The 14,049-nt window shown below is 40.3% G+C and overlaps 1 long non-coding RNA gene across 1 annotated transcript in view; it reads left to right on the top strand.

The window, feature by feature from the left end:
* LOC112935029 (uncharacterized) overlaps window positions 1-12,088 on the top strand; it is a 43,654-nt gene extending 31,566 nt beyond the window's left edge. The window contains exon 3 of the long non-coding RNA XR_003238099.2: window positions 10,314-12,088. This is a non-coding gene — a long non-coding RNA (uncharacterized lncRNA). The remainder of the gene's footprint in view (window positions 1-10,313) is intronic.
* The last annotated feature ends 1,961 nt before the right edge of the window (window positions 12,089-14,049 follow it).

A 14,049-nucleotide genomic window follows, 5' to 3' on the forward strand; every position in this document is an offset into this window, starting at 1 on the left:
TGCCAATCCTACTGTTGAGGCTGTGACTGCATCACTTCTTAAGGAACTTCAGCTATGGATGAGGGGTCTCCTGATTTTTGTCCTGGCACAGCTCCTGTAGTTTCTATCTCACTAGGTATGACTCTAGGTATAGAGACTGTACTCACTGTACTCATCACAAAGCCTGTAAAGTAAGCAGACCGACCACACACACACACACACACACCTAGGCAGATTGAGATGAGCCAATGTATAGAGATTCACATTGTTTCAGGGAATTTGAGCTTTAGAAGAAAAATCGCCTGTTGTGAAATCAACTTATTTCACATTTGAAAACTCAAGTTTAAAAAAAAACCTCAAGTTATAGAAAGTTACCAACTTGCTCTGAGTCGCAAAGGAATCATGTGACCAATTTGCTGTCCATGACGATTCTGACCATCACCCCTAGATAGGTTGCCTGGGGCTATGAGTTCAGTTGATGAGAGTTCAATTGATTAGTATAAGAAATCAAGGCAGCCAGAGCTTTTGGCAGATTTCTTGTCTAGGGCAGTCTTTGACTGGACCCAGTTTCTGTCTTCCACCAAGATCATGGCCAAATGATGCCATCAGTGATCTAAAGACAGTTTGGGCCATGCCTTCTCTATCCTAAAAGTGACAAACAGCAGGTGAGAATGCAAATGCCAAGCGGGTTAGGACGTACATGTGAAAAGCTGGCCAGGAGTAGGATACTCAGAGGAGCAGACACTTCACGTGAGTCAATGATCAGCTCTGGAAGGGTAAGATGATGGACCCTGGAGAAACCAGGCCTTGTCTACAGGGGGCAGCAGCTACTCAGATCCAGCTGAGAGCTGCCATGAAGGATTCCAGCCTAGTGCTATCTAATTGGCTTTTTCCAAGAGAAGCCAGAAATCAGGATTATTATGTGAAAGCTCAAATTTTTTAAATAGTGTCAACCAATTCAAATTAGAATTCCATGTGGCTCATACAACATAGGACAAACACTTCACATCTGCAGGCTGAATACGGTCTTTGTGCCACCAATCTGCAAACCTCTGTGCAGAATATTTGAGCTGAAATCACCTTAGAGAATACACTGTCCATCTTCACCATTTGGCAGATCAGAAAGCAAAGCCCCAAAGCGAGAAAGAACTCGCAGCACGGTGGAGTTACTTTATCTGCAGACTTAGGACGCTAAGGTGACAATCCTAATTCTTATACCAGATTTCCTTTTACCTCCAAGCTACCTCCCATGGTGATGGTTTGGTGAGATATCTGTCTGGATTTAATGAATGCTCTTCAGGGAAGTGTATTTGATTGCTAAAGTGGATGACCGAGAGAATTAAGCTGACATAGTGAGGAAGGAAAATTTGTTTCTCTTAAATTACAGACCTTGACAGCTTCCCTAAATGCCAGTGCCAAATGACACTCCAGTTGCTATGGTAACGGTGTCAATAAGCAACATTCTCTATCAGGAAGCTGATGCAAATACAGTAGCTAAACATCTTGGAAGATGCTCATTCCTCTCTCCCCACAACTATGGCTCAGAAAGGCCCTGAGTCTCATCTGATGAAAGGCTAGCAGGTCAACCCACTGAGGGCATACACCTGTCTTCTTCCCAGGATCACATAACAGCTGATTTCTAAATCTGGTCAGACCTTGAAGATTGTTTGTTCCAGTTGCCTCATTTGAAGGCAGAGGACACTGAGGCACAGAGGGGGCATGGCCATGCAGCGAGCTGGCAGGAGCTTTGGAGCCAGATCCCAGAGCTTCTATGCCCAGCACAGGCTCTTCTCCTTGTACTGCCCCAGCAGGGCCCTTCAGAGTTGAGGCTGGCCTCTGTGCTACCTCTTCTGTGCCAACTTGGCTGTGTGAATACAATGAACAGAGGGTGTGACACACAGCAAATAAAGCTCCTTATTGATTGGGAGGCCACTGTAAAGAGTTGTTTTCATGGACTTGGCATCAGCAGTGTGCTCCTCTCTGCAGAGAGGGAGAGGTGATCCTTGCCCAGAGAAATTTTTTCTGAGAAGAATGTGTTTTGAAATTGGCTATGATATAAGCTGTAGATGTGCATTCACCTACTTAGAAGGAGCCTACAAGTATGCAATCCTCTCTAAGGGTGTTGTTTTGATACCATGAGAACTTAAGGCAGGCACTCAGGATGAATGGATATCTTGATAAAATACCAGCTCCAACTTGGTGTAAAAATCTTTCTATTGAAGATGCCAGGTTTCAAAGAGAAGAGACACAGCTGCACCAGAGGCATTTACAAACAAGGGCATTCCATACTTAAAGTAATAAAAGAGAGACTTTCATTTTTTTCATTCCCGACTTCAATGCCTCATATACTGCTTAATTTTAGCTGCTGCTGCTGCATTTAGTAAAGACCGGTTACTTCTACATCCCCAAATTGACAGTGAGCTCATGAAAAATACGGGCAAGCAGAAAAAATAGGTCAGATTTTTCAACCAAATGTTTCCCTTTCTTTGCACCAAAATGAATCAATGATTAAAGACATTTCAGTAAAATCATAATTGAATTGAGCCTGCTGTATTTAATTCACTGGATGAATTCAAGTGACAGTCAAGCAAACTGTTAACTGGCTAAACTGACTATTTCAACCGTCCATGTGATGATGGAAGAAAGAGGAAGGAAGTGGAAGAAAGTGCCTACTTTGATTAATAAGAAAGTATAATCAAGAGGGACCCATGGAGGTGATTTAATTCATGAGTGAGGAAATCTTGGGCTGTCCCTGACACAGTACAACTCCTCATTTTTTATCACTTTCTTGATCCTGCATTCTCAGAATTCATTTGCTGAACAAAGAAAAGGAGTTTTACACTCTCAAATAACTAATAATGCTGCAAGATGCCTCACTGGAAACCTCACTCTATTTTTTTTTTAATTTAAACTCAAGTTAGCTAACATATAGTGTAATATTGGTTTCAGGAGTAGAATTTAGTAATTCATCACTTACGTATGTAACACCCAGTGCTCATCCCAACAAGTGCCCTCCTTAATACCCACCACTCATTTAGTCCATTCCGTCACCCATTTCCCATCCAGAAACCCTCTGTTTGTTCTCTATAGTTAAGAGCAAAATAAGTCAGTCAGAGACAGACAAATTTCATATGATCTCACTCATATGTGGAATTTTAAAAATAAAACAGATTAACATAGGAGAAGGGAAGGAAAAATAAAATAAAGACAGAGAAGGAGGCAAACCATAAGACACATTTAAATATAGAGAAACCTCACTGTTTTACAAAACAAGTGGAGGTGTCTAATATCCTCAAGACGACTGATGCAAATGTTTGTATATTAGATGCTGAGAAAATAAGATGGTTGTTACTTATCACCCAATGCATTGTAACCTGCCAACCTATTTGTGTCTTTATAGCTAAAGTGTGTTTCCCGTACACCACATATACTTAGATTTTTTTAATTCAATCTGAAAATCTCTGCCTTTCAATTGGAGTGTTTATAACATTCACAGTTATTGTGCTTACTGAAATAGGTTTAAATCTATTGTCTTGTTTCCTATTTGTTTTCTTCTGGGTTTTGTTTTCTTTCTCCACTTTTACTGTCTTTTTGGTTTATTGGATATTTTCATGACATCATCTAATTTTTTAGTATTGAGCTATACTTCTTAGTTTTATTACTTTAATGTTTGTTACAGGCTTTATAGTATACCTAAATTATCAGTGTACCTTTTAGTGCTTTTATACTACTTCATACATAGTACAAAAACCTTAAATAGTATATTTCCATTTATTCTCCTCAATTTCCATGATATTATTCTTCCAAAGACTACTTTTATGTTATAAACCTTACTTTTTTTTAATCATTTTGTTCAAATAGTCAATTATCCTCTAAAATGATTTAAATAATAATTTTAAAAAGCTTTCATTTTTACTATATGGTTACAACTCCTGGCGCCCTAAATGTCTTTCTGTCTTTCTGTATTTCCACATGGTATCATTTTCCTTCTGCCTGAAAACTTCCTTTAATACTTCTTGTGGTGAAGATCTGCTGGATACAAATTCTTTCAGCTTTTATATGTCTGAAAATGTTTTTAAAGTGCATTTTCACTGGGTATGGAATTCTAAGTTGACAAGGGTTTTCCTTTAGTACTTTAAAGATGATGCTTCATTGTTTTCAACAAGATAACTGCTGTTAGTTTTAACTTTGTTCTTCTGTATGTGTCTTTTTTCTTCTGGCTGCTTTTAAATTTTCCCTTTATCTTGGGTTTTGAGCAGTCTTTTATTTCTTCCATATTTCAAAAATTAATTTGAAAGCTTGTAACAGAATTATAATGACAGCCTTTAAGTCCTTGTCTGCTAATTCTAACATCTGTGTCAGTTCTGGATTAGTTCCAATTAATTCTCCTCCTCATTATGATCTCTATTCTCCTCCTTTTCATACTGGGTAATTTTTTATTGGATGACAGACACTGAATCTTACCTGGTTGTGTGCTGTATTTGTGTATTTTTGTTTTCCTTTAAATATATTTTTTATCTTTCTCCTGAGAGGCAATTAAGTTGGAAACATGTGTGATCTCTTCAGGTCTTGCTTTTAAGATTTATTAACCAGCACCAGAGCTCAATTTAGTCTCAGGCTAATTATTCTCACTACTGAGGCCATACCTTTCTGAGTACTTTGCACAATATCATACGAATTGTGAGGTTGTGGTTTGGCAGTTGGGAACAGGCACTATTGCTGGTCCTATGTGGGCACTGGGTACTGATCAACCTAATCCTCTTGGGTGGCTCCTACTGTTTCTTCACATGTATACACTGATCAGAACTCTGCTGAGTACTTGATGTGGAGCCTCTCAATATACCTGGAATTCTCTTTCTGTGCACATTTCTTCTTTTCAGTTCCTTGTCCTATAAACTATACCTTTCTTAGTCTCTCAGACTTTCTGTTTCATCTCCTCAATTCAGAGAACATTCTGGGATCTGCCTGGGGTCCTCTTCTCTATGCCATAGTCTGGGAAATACCTCAAGGCAGGAAACTGAAGCAATTATAGGGCTGTTTTTTTTCCCCTGAGAGACCACTGTTCTTCATTGTCTAATATCTAAAATGACTCAAAAGCCATGGCTCCATGTATCTTCTTCTTTGGTTATTTGTCACAGAAAGGAGTGTACCGATAGTCCCTATTATTCCATCTTGGTCAGAAGCAGAAGTCCAACAAACTATAGTAATATTTTTTAAAGTGTTTCTCCAGACTTGAGGATCTTACTTTAGTAGATCTGCAACAAGCACTTACCTGATATTTGGACCAGGTTTATCTGTTCTTTTCTTTTCTTTTTTTTTTTTTTGCCATTGGATATTTTGTTTCATAGTCAGTCATTGGTGGAAAAAAAGAAGAGAATTATACCAGGCTGCATTAACCTTCCACAAATCTCTGCCTTTCTATCAGGTGCTTTCAGAATTATTTTGCCAGCCAATGTTTCCACCTAATCAAAATAATCTTTGGCGTTAAGAAATTTCTGGCTTCCCACTGTGGCATCCTATCATCCCTGTGACCTCAGCTGTGTCTGTCCTACAGACTACTCCCTCAGACCATGTTTTCTGAAAAAGGCTATATTAACCAATGAAACCAATAGTTCTAGGCCATAGGTTACTGTTTTAATACTTATAACAAACAGCACGGTAAGTGAATCTTTAAAGAATTCTTACAGAATTCCTGAGAGCAAAAATTTAAGTCACCAGAGAAGACTATTTCTAGATACAATGAGTATTTTGGTTCTTATTCTATTATACTGGGCAGGTGATAATCTTTACTCATATGAAACTAACTTTGAAATTACATGCACAATCAAAACCTTTTATGATATAGTTCTGGCTTCCAAAAAGATCATTGTTATGACACCAAAACACACTGGCTGCAGCAGACTCGATCACTTGAGATGGTTTATCATCTCTCTTCCATTCTGTATTCTTTCCTCATACTTATGGAAAAGTGGTGTGGTGTCAGGAACTTGTCAATGTCATACCCATCCATTCCTTCTATGTATTAACAGATTCTCCTGTTTAAACAAAAAAATCAAACAAAAACATTTGTAATCTCAGACTCCCTTGCAACTGCCTAGAGTTGCCCATGTAACTTTTAACTGCTTCTGCTAGGAGTATGTAGAAACATTTTTGGTTTCATGATACATCTGCTGCTTTTCTCCCATTTTTCAGTGCCCCAGTTTTTCCTTTCTGAAATAGCGTGTGATGACAGGAGCTATTGCAGCCCTCTGGCATCCCAAAGACAGAGGATCAAAAAGACTTTGACCCTGGTATCTTCAAGCCATTGAACCAGCATAGCAACTGTCTGCCTCCAGCTTTTCATGGCAGAAAAACAAAAGAAAACAAAAACTTGATTTGTGGGAGCTACTCTTTATTCAGTTACAGCTGAATCCAATCCTCCATACAGAAATAGGAAAGAGGATGTTACCTCTCCATAATTACACAATATTTTTATTTCTTTCAAAACAAAAACTCAACAGTCATTTTTCAATTTTAAGAGGTAAATCAGTCCAGAAAAATCCATTTTACTCATCTTCTGGCTCACTACTTTCAATGATTAGCCGAAATGTCAAGCATCAAAGCACAGATAGCTACGTTATAACTCTGTATTTACACTTCTGTTTATAGACTCTGAATTCTTCAAGGGCAAGGCCTGCGTCTTATTTATCTTTTCACCCTTAGAAGTTAAAACACCTCTTGGCACCTATTAAATGATCAGGAAGTGATTGTTTAATTGAATTAGAATAGAAAGAGAAGCTCTTTACTTTCATAGTGGAAGCTGTTTCCACAGAATAAAAACCAGAGCTCAGATACATAATATGAGATGCAAGCAAAAGAGAGCAAGAATATAGGGGCAGCGTTTTGTCATTGTACCAGTGTCATACCCCCTATAACACAGAGAACATTATCCCATCTACAAGGATGAAAGTATCTTCTAGCATCCTGAAGAAAGAAGCCTTAAGAGATGATTTAGCGAATACTCCTCCATTTCCAGTATTTCCTGTCTATAATTACATTTCCTCAAAGAGGGTAACATATTTAAAAAAGAGCTGTCTTCTCCTTTCCCTTATATTCCCTTTCACTATTATTTATATTCCCCAAATGAATGAGAACATATAATGTTTGTCCTTCTCCGATTGAGAAGAAATGTGTGGGAAATATCAGAAAGGGAGACAGAACATAAAGACTCCTAACTCTGGGAAACAAACTAGGGGTGGTGGAAGGGGAGGAGGGCGGGGGGTGGGGGTGAATGGGTGACGGGCACTGAGGGGGGCACTTGACGGGATGAGCACTGGATGTTATTCTGTATGTTGGTAAATTGAACACCAATAAAAAATAAATTTATTAAAAAATAAAAATAAAAAAGAGCTGTCATATTTGCTGCACTGTTTCCCTTAAGCTGGATAGTCAATTCTAAAGAACAAGTGGCAAAAAGCCAAACAATGCCTGCTCATTTAATTTTGTTTTCTCCTGTGCCAATTATTGACCCAACGACTGCCTTGGATCTGGCAGGAGTGGTTTTCTCAGGCCCACAGGGTCTGAGACCAATTGCAGCCAATACCAGCTTAAACTGGATTTCTTCTCAGGCCTGTGAATAAAGGTTAGACAAGTTTTCAAGACATGAAACTCCTGAGTCTTGAGTCACTGACAAATGAAACTGTCTGAGTGTGAGATCATATCCCTGCTTCAAGGCTTCAAAGACCATTTTTGGATTCATATTGCTCTGATGGCAAGGACAGATAGAATGTGGCCCAATGGAAGCAGGAAATTTTGATGCTGAAAATTGTTTGTAATTTTATATATTGGACACCATTCTCTTCAAATCCACAGGACCACAAAGCTAAGAAAGATCACTCATAGTGTAGAGCCTTGCGTATTTTGAATTGATTCAGAAAAGCAGAGTTGAAAAGCCCAGTTTTCCTACAAGCTGGGGGGCGATGGATATACAATGAGGATTTTTAAATGAAGGCTGAATTTGCAACCATTCATTTCAACATGCACGCCTAGACCACCTGATAAATAATACATTTGTATTATGCTTATGAAACATGCAAATGGAGTCCAATTTGCAAATAAATGCCTTGAAGAATTTTTTACAATATCAGAGGTAACTGAATCCTAGGGTTCTTTGCATTCTTATTTGTGAGGTTTTTATTTTATTTTGTGACAGCTGCCATAAATTCAATTAAACTCTATGGCAAATGAAATTTTGGTTGGTTTTTTTTTTCTTGCTGAAAGAAGAAAATGATCAAAAAGTTGGCAAGATGGGAAGCAATAAGCACATTTGCAAACAGGGAAATCAAACAGCGCCACATCAAAATGCGAAGGAAGGAAACCCAGTCAGCTAAGCAGGTACAGCCTTACTTATTATCCTTGTCCTTCACCACCCCCCACCATTCTCAACATTCATTCCTTGCTATGGAAAAAAGCAGATGCAATTAGAATCTGCCGAGTGAGAAACTACAATAATGCTCTGACAGCAAACGGAAATAGAAAGCAAAAACTCACAATCTGCAGCCATGGAAAATACTGCAGGGGATGGACATCTGAACATGTTCCAGGATCCTAGGGCAGCCCCTGGCAGCCACCCAGAGCACACGAGGTAAAGCATGTTCAATAATGGCTTCTTATATACTGAAGCAGCCAATTCTGTCTGACATATTTACCCACCGAGGTACGCACATGTAACAGAAACATGCGTACAGAAATGGAAAAACATGGCCATTGAATTCCCTTTACACATGTCCTCTAGCCCTACAGCTATACCATTGAGGCTCTGCTTCATGCTTAGCCCAAGAGAAACACGGATCACACAGTCCCCACAACAGCCCATGGGTTAAGTGATTATAAGTAAGAAAATTAAAGCATGGAGTGGTGAAGGGTCTTGTCCAAGGTCATATGGCTGAGTGTGACAAAGCTACAATCAGAAATCAGCCCGGTGAGCCTGAAATCAGGCTTCCCACCTCCTGTCTTCTCCAGCAGGTACCGATGTTGTGAAAAAGAGATGGTATTTCTGCAACCCAAATTCTATCCTACGTGTAGACGAAAGCTTGCTGGTTAAAAAGCACCTCTGGGTTCCTTTGGTAAATAAAGCATTCATTAGTAAAAGTAAATCAGTACATTCAGATTTTTCTTAAAACTACACATACACCAAGTACAGAAAGCAGCAGACAGAGGGGCATAAGAAAGTAAACACAGAAATGAACTATTGGGACTTCACCAACAGAAAAAGATGCCCAGCAAAGCAAACAGTTGACAAAACCAAAAGACAACCTACAGAATGGGGGAAGATATTTATGAATGTCTTATCTGATAAAGGATCCAAGAGCTGTTAAGAATTTATCAGACTCAACACCCAAAAACCAAATAATCTGTCAAGAAATGGGCAGAAGACATGAACAAACATTTCCCCAAAGAAGACATACAAATGACCAAAAAACACATGAAAAAACACTCAACCTCACTTGGCATCAGGGAAATACAGATCAAAACCACAATGAGATACCATCTCACACCTATCAGAATGACTAAAATTAACAAGACAGGCAACAACAGATGTTGGCGAGGATGCAGAGAAAGGGGAACCCTCTTTTACTGCTGGTGGGAACTCAAGCTGGTGTAGCCACTCTGGAAAACAGCATGGAGGTTCCTCAAAAAGTGAAAAATAGAGCTACTCTATGACCCAGCAACTGCACTACTAGGTATTTATCCCAAAGATAAAAATGTAGTGATCTGAAGGGGCACCTGCACCCAGTGTTTATAGCAGCGACGTCCACAATAGCCAAACTATGGAAAGAGCCTAGATGTTCATTAACAGATAATGGAATATTACTCAGCCATCAAAATCTAAAATCTTACCATTTGCAACACCATGGATAGAACTAGAGAGTATTATGCTAAGTGAAGTAAGTCAATCAGAGAAAGACAATTATTATACAATCTCACTCATATGTGGAATTTAAGAAACAAAACAAAGGCTCATAGGGGAATGGAGGGAAAAATAAAATAAAATAAACCAGTGAAGCAGACAAACCATAAGAGACTCTTAACCATAGGAAACAAAGTGAGGGTCGCTGGAAGGGAGTGTTGGGGGGATGGAGTAACTGGATGATGGGCATTATGGAGGCATGTGTTGTAATGAGGACTGGGTGTTATATGCAACTGGTGAATCACTGAACTCTGCCTCCAAAACTGATAATATACTATAGATTAATTAATTTAATTTAAATAAAATAAACCTTTTTTTAAAAAAAGAAAGGAAATAGTTTGCTTTTTGATGACCTGAATTTTCCTCCTCATCCTTGTTCTTTCAGGTCATACAGCTCCCATGCATGGGAAGACTTCTTGTCTGATTGGAGCAGAGGCTGCTAGAAAGTGTCTCCTGAAGGAACTAGGTGCAGGGAGAGCCCCACAACAATAGACAACAGGGCTCACCTGCTGAAATGACCCCACTGAATCAGATTCAGGATGATCATCATGGAGGGGAGCTGCTGAGGGAAACATCACTCTGCAGGGCATAAGCTACTTTCTGTCTCCTATAGTTTTGTGCAAAAGATGTCTGAATCATAAATCATGGGAAGAACAATTACAATGGCAGGAAAGATGAAGTGAGTAGAATGTGATTGGAATTGGGCCATTTCTCCAAGCTCTATGGCTGGTACAATGCTATTTCTTATGGCATCATTATTCATCTAAAAAGTGTTCAACAAATATTTACTGAGAACCTGCTATGTTCAAGGCTGTGGGGATATGAAAAGAGCAAGGTAGCTTTTCTCATGAAAACGACACTCCAGAAGATGGGATGATATACAATGATTGAAATAAATATATAATTGGTTAAGTTGTAGTAAATTCTGTAAAGTGGAAAGAAGCTGCTCAAAGAGGGTAAAATCTACAGGGAAACTAGTTTTTATAAGGTCAGGAAGCCACCCGCCCCCCCCCCCCCCCCCCGGCCTCAACAAAGTGACATCTGAACAAAGACCTTAAAAAAGTGAATGAGACAGACAGCCAGGAAAGGTCATTCCAGAAAAGTCTGCAAAATCCCTGAGACTGGTAAGTGCTCCACGTGTTCAGGGGACACTAAGGAAATGCTGTGTGACCATAGAGGGAGCAGGAGGCCACAAGGACGGGCAGACCATGAGACAGGGCTGAAACACTCAGAACATTGTAAGGATGTTTACCTTAAGCTCTGAATGACATGGGAAGTCAATGGAGAATTTTAAGCAAAAAAAAAAGTCACTTTGGCTACTGTATAGAAAGTAAGAGTGAAAACAAACAAAGTCAGTTAGGAGACTAGGGCAATCAATCAAGGGAGGGATAGACCAGAATGGGAGCAGTGCAGGTGGTGCGGAGAATTGCATGCTGGGTATACAAGAAAGACAGTGTCAAAGAGGGACACCAAGATATCTTGCACCTAAGCAACTGGAAGAGTTGAGTTATCATTAACTGAGATGGGGAAGGGGAGAATGGAGGTGTTTTGTATATGTGCTGCTCTGATGCCCTCTAGATATTAAAATAGGCATTACGTACCATCACCTGCCATTGCCATGGAGCCATGGCTCCTAACTCTGTGACAAAGCTATCTTATTTAATAGGATGTGTGAATTTTATCGACATTCATTTTCCCCACTGGAGTGTGGTTCCTTGAGAGCAGTGACTATGTCTGTCCCTCTCCACTGTGCTCCTAGCACCAAGCACAATGCCAGATTTGTAGCCAGCACTTAGTAACTAGTGAATGGGTGAATGGATGAAAGTGTGAAGGAATGAGTCCTCCCGACACCTATACGTGGTAGGAACTGGGCCAATGAAAACTTCCGGTCAGAGAGCCAAAGAACGGCACCAGCACAATGGCCTACTTGGTTATGGTTGCAGTGCCTTCTCTTTTCCTTTGTCTCAAATCACACTTTCACTTCATTTTAAGATCATCAAATGCTGGGGTGCCTGCATGGCTTAGTCGGTTAAGCACCTGACTTTGGCTCAGGTCATGATCCCAGGGAGCCTGCTTTCCCCTCTCCCTCTGCTGTTCCCCCTGCTGGTGCTCTCTCCCATCTCTCAAATAAATGAATAAAATCTTCAAAAAAAAAAAAAAGATTATCACATGCTGTGTTTTTTATTTTCAGTATTACAGAATTTAGGAGAACACAAAACATATTTCCAAAATAAAATACTGTAGATTTATTTCCTTGATTTTAAATGGCACCATGGTGCCCTACACTCAAGTTTTCCATGTCCATCAACTTGAAAATTCATCCTGGGGTTTCTCCCTGGTCTCAGGCAACCCACCAAAAGATCTTGGTCATGCAGTTTTTTGCCTCTGACATAGCCACCCTGAAACACTCATCCAAGTGCTAGCTTTCTCTTCAGTCAGGACAGGCTGTGGCCCACTCATTAGCACCTGGAGGAACCTGCGACCCAGTCCCCAGGACAAGCTGACCTTCGTGCTTAAAATTCCACCACTAGGAGGCATTTCTCTGCGCTCATTTTCCCTTTTCAAGAAGTCTTTAATAAGACGGGTTAAGAAATGAATCCATGGAAAAAAAAAAAAAAGAAATGAATCCATGGGTCAGCCCGGGTGGCTTAGCGGTTCAGCGCCGCCTTCAGCCCAGGGCCTGATCCTGGAGACCTGGGATCGAGTCCCATGTCAGGATCCCTGCGTGGGGCCTGCTTCTCCCTCTGCCTGTGTCTCTTTCTCTCTCTCTCTCTCTCTCTCTCTCTCTCTCAGTGTGTGTCTCTCATGAATAAATGAATAAAATCTTAAAAAAAAAAGAATAAGAATTGAATCCATTATTTTCTAGTCATGGGTAATCGGGCTCGAATGATCTCTATGTGAATCAATGCACCTGGGAAGGATGGTTCACCATGGACATTGAAGACTGAACTTTGAGGTAGGGTCCAGAGGAGGCAGTGAGGGCAACTAAAAGAGATCTCACCACTTCCCCACTTGGCTGTTCGAGGAACGTAAGATTCGGGTATTTGGTGGTCAACAGTGTGAGTGCTGGTGTTTTAAAAACCCTCCATCCTGCTACACAGAGGCAAGGGTAAAGGAGCAAAGCCTAATCTGTGGTAGATACCACTGCCCAAACTTTATCTGAGAAAAACTGTTCCACAGTCAAGTAAGCTGGGGGCATTCTTCACATCATGTCCCTCCCTTGGGTGTTCCCAATGGGCATCATGGGCAGGTGAGATGCTGGAAGAAGTCTTATATTTTAGAAATCTATTTAACCCTATTTAATACAGCATTTTTACAAGCTTCTTTTCATTTGTTTGTAGCATAATTTATAAGTGACGTTGCTGACTCACCTTGCCTGGAAGTTGACAGGTATGAAAGAAAGGAGGCTGAGAGCAGCTTCAACAGACCCAAGTTCAAATCGTCCACTAACGATGGGCTGGCTTTGTGGTTCAGGGAGCTACTTAACCTCTCTGTGCCTCTGTAAATGGAGGCTTTAACTTGTTTTTATTTCCAATGCATGTAAAATATCATGATATGGAATAAATAATAACATGGCTTTTATAACCAGGCTTTTATAACCTGGGCTCATCTTATTCTGCTTTCACCTTTGGTGAGCACTCTGGTTTAAGAATAGCCAATGGCACTGGCTAACAGCAAAGGCTCTGGATTAAGACAGATTGACTTCAAATCCTGGCTCGGCTATTTACTAGCTGTGTGGTCTTGGGTAAGTTACCTGACCTCACTGGGCCTCAGTTTCTTTATCCATGAAACAGAGCTATTGAGAGGACAAAAATAATAAAGCACAGACAAGGTCCAGCCAGGGGCAGTATGGAGTCAATGGCACAGTTAAAAAGCTGTTACAAGTGTTCTTGTCTCTATTTCCTATCTCCGTGCTTTCCATCTCTGGCCTGGCTATGATCTGTCTCCTTAACCCCTAAGCACACTCCATCCTGGCACCAACACTCCCTACAATGGGGTCTCCCAAATCGCTCCCCTCACCCCCACTCCTAAACTGTGGCTGTCTCCCTGGGGCAACTGGTGCTTGTAATTTACTTCCAGATCCCTAGCCCAGCTGTAGGGAAGGAGAACAATGATTCCTC

The sequence above is a fragment of the Vulpes vulpes genome, chromosome 2, assembly GCF_048418805.1.
Source record: "Vulpes vulpes isolate BD-2025 chromosome 2, VulVul3, whole genome shotgun sequence".
Classification (NCBI taxonomy): Eukaryota; Metazoa; Chordata; class Mammalia; order Carnivora; family Canidae; genus Vulpes; species Vulpes vulpes.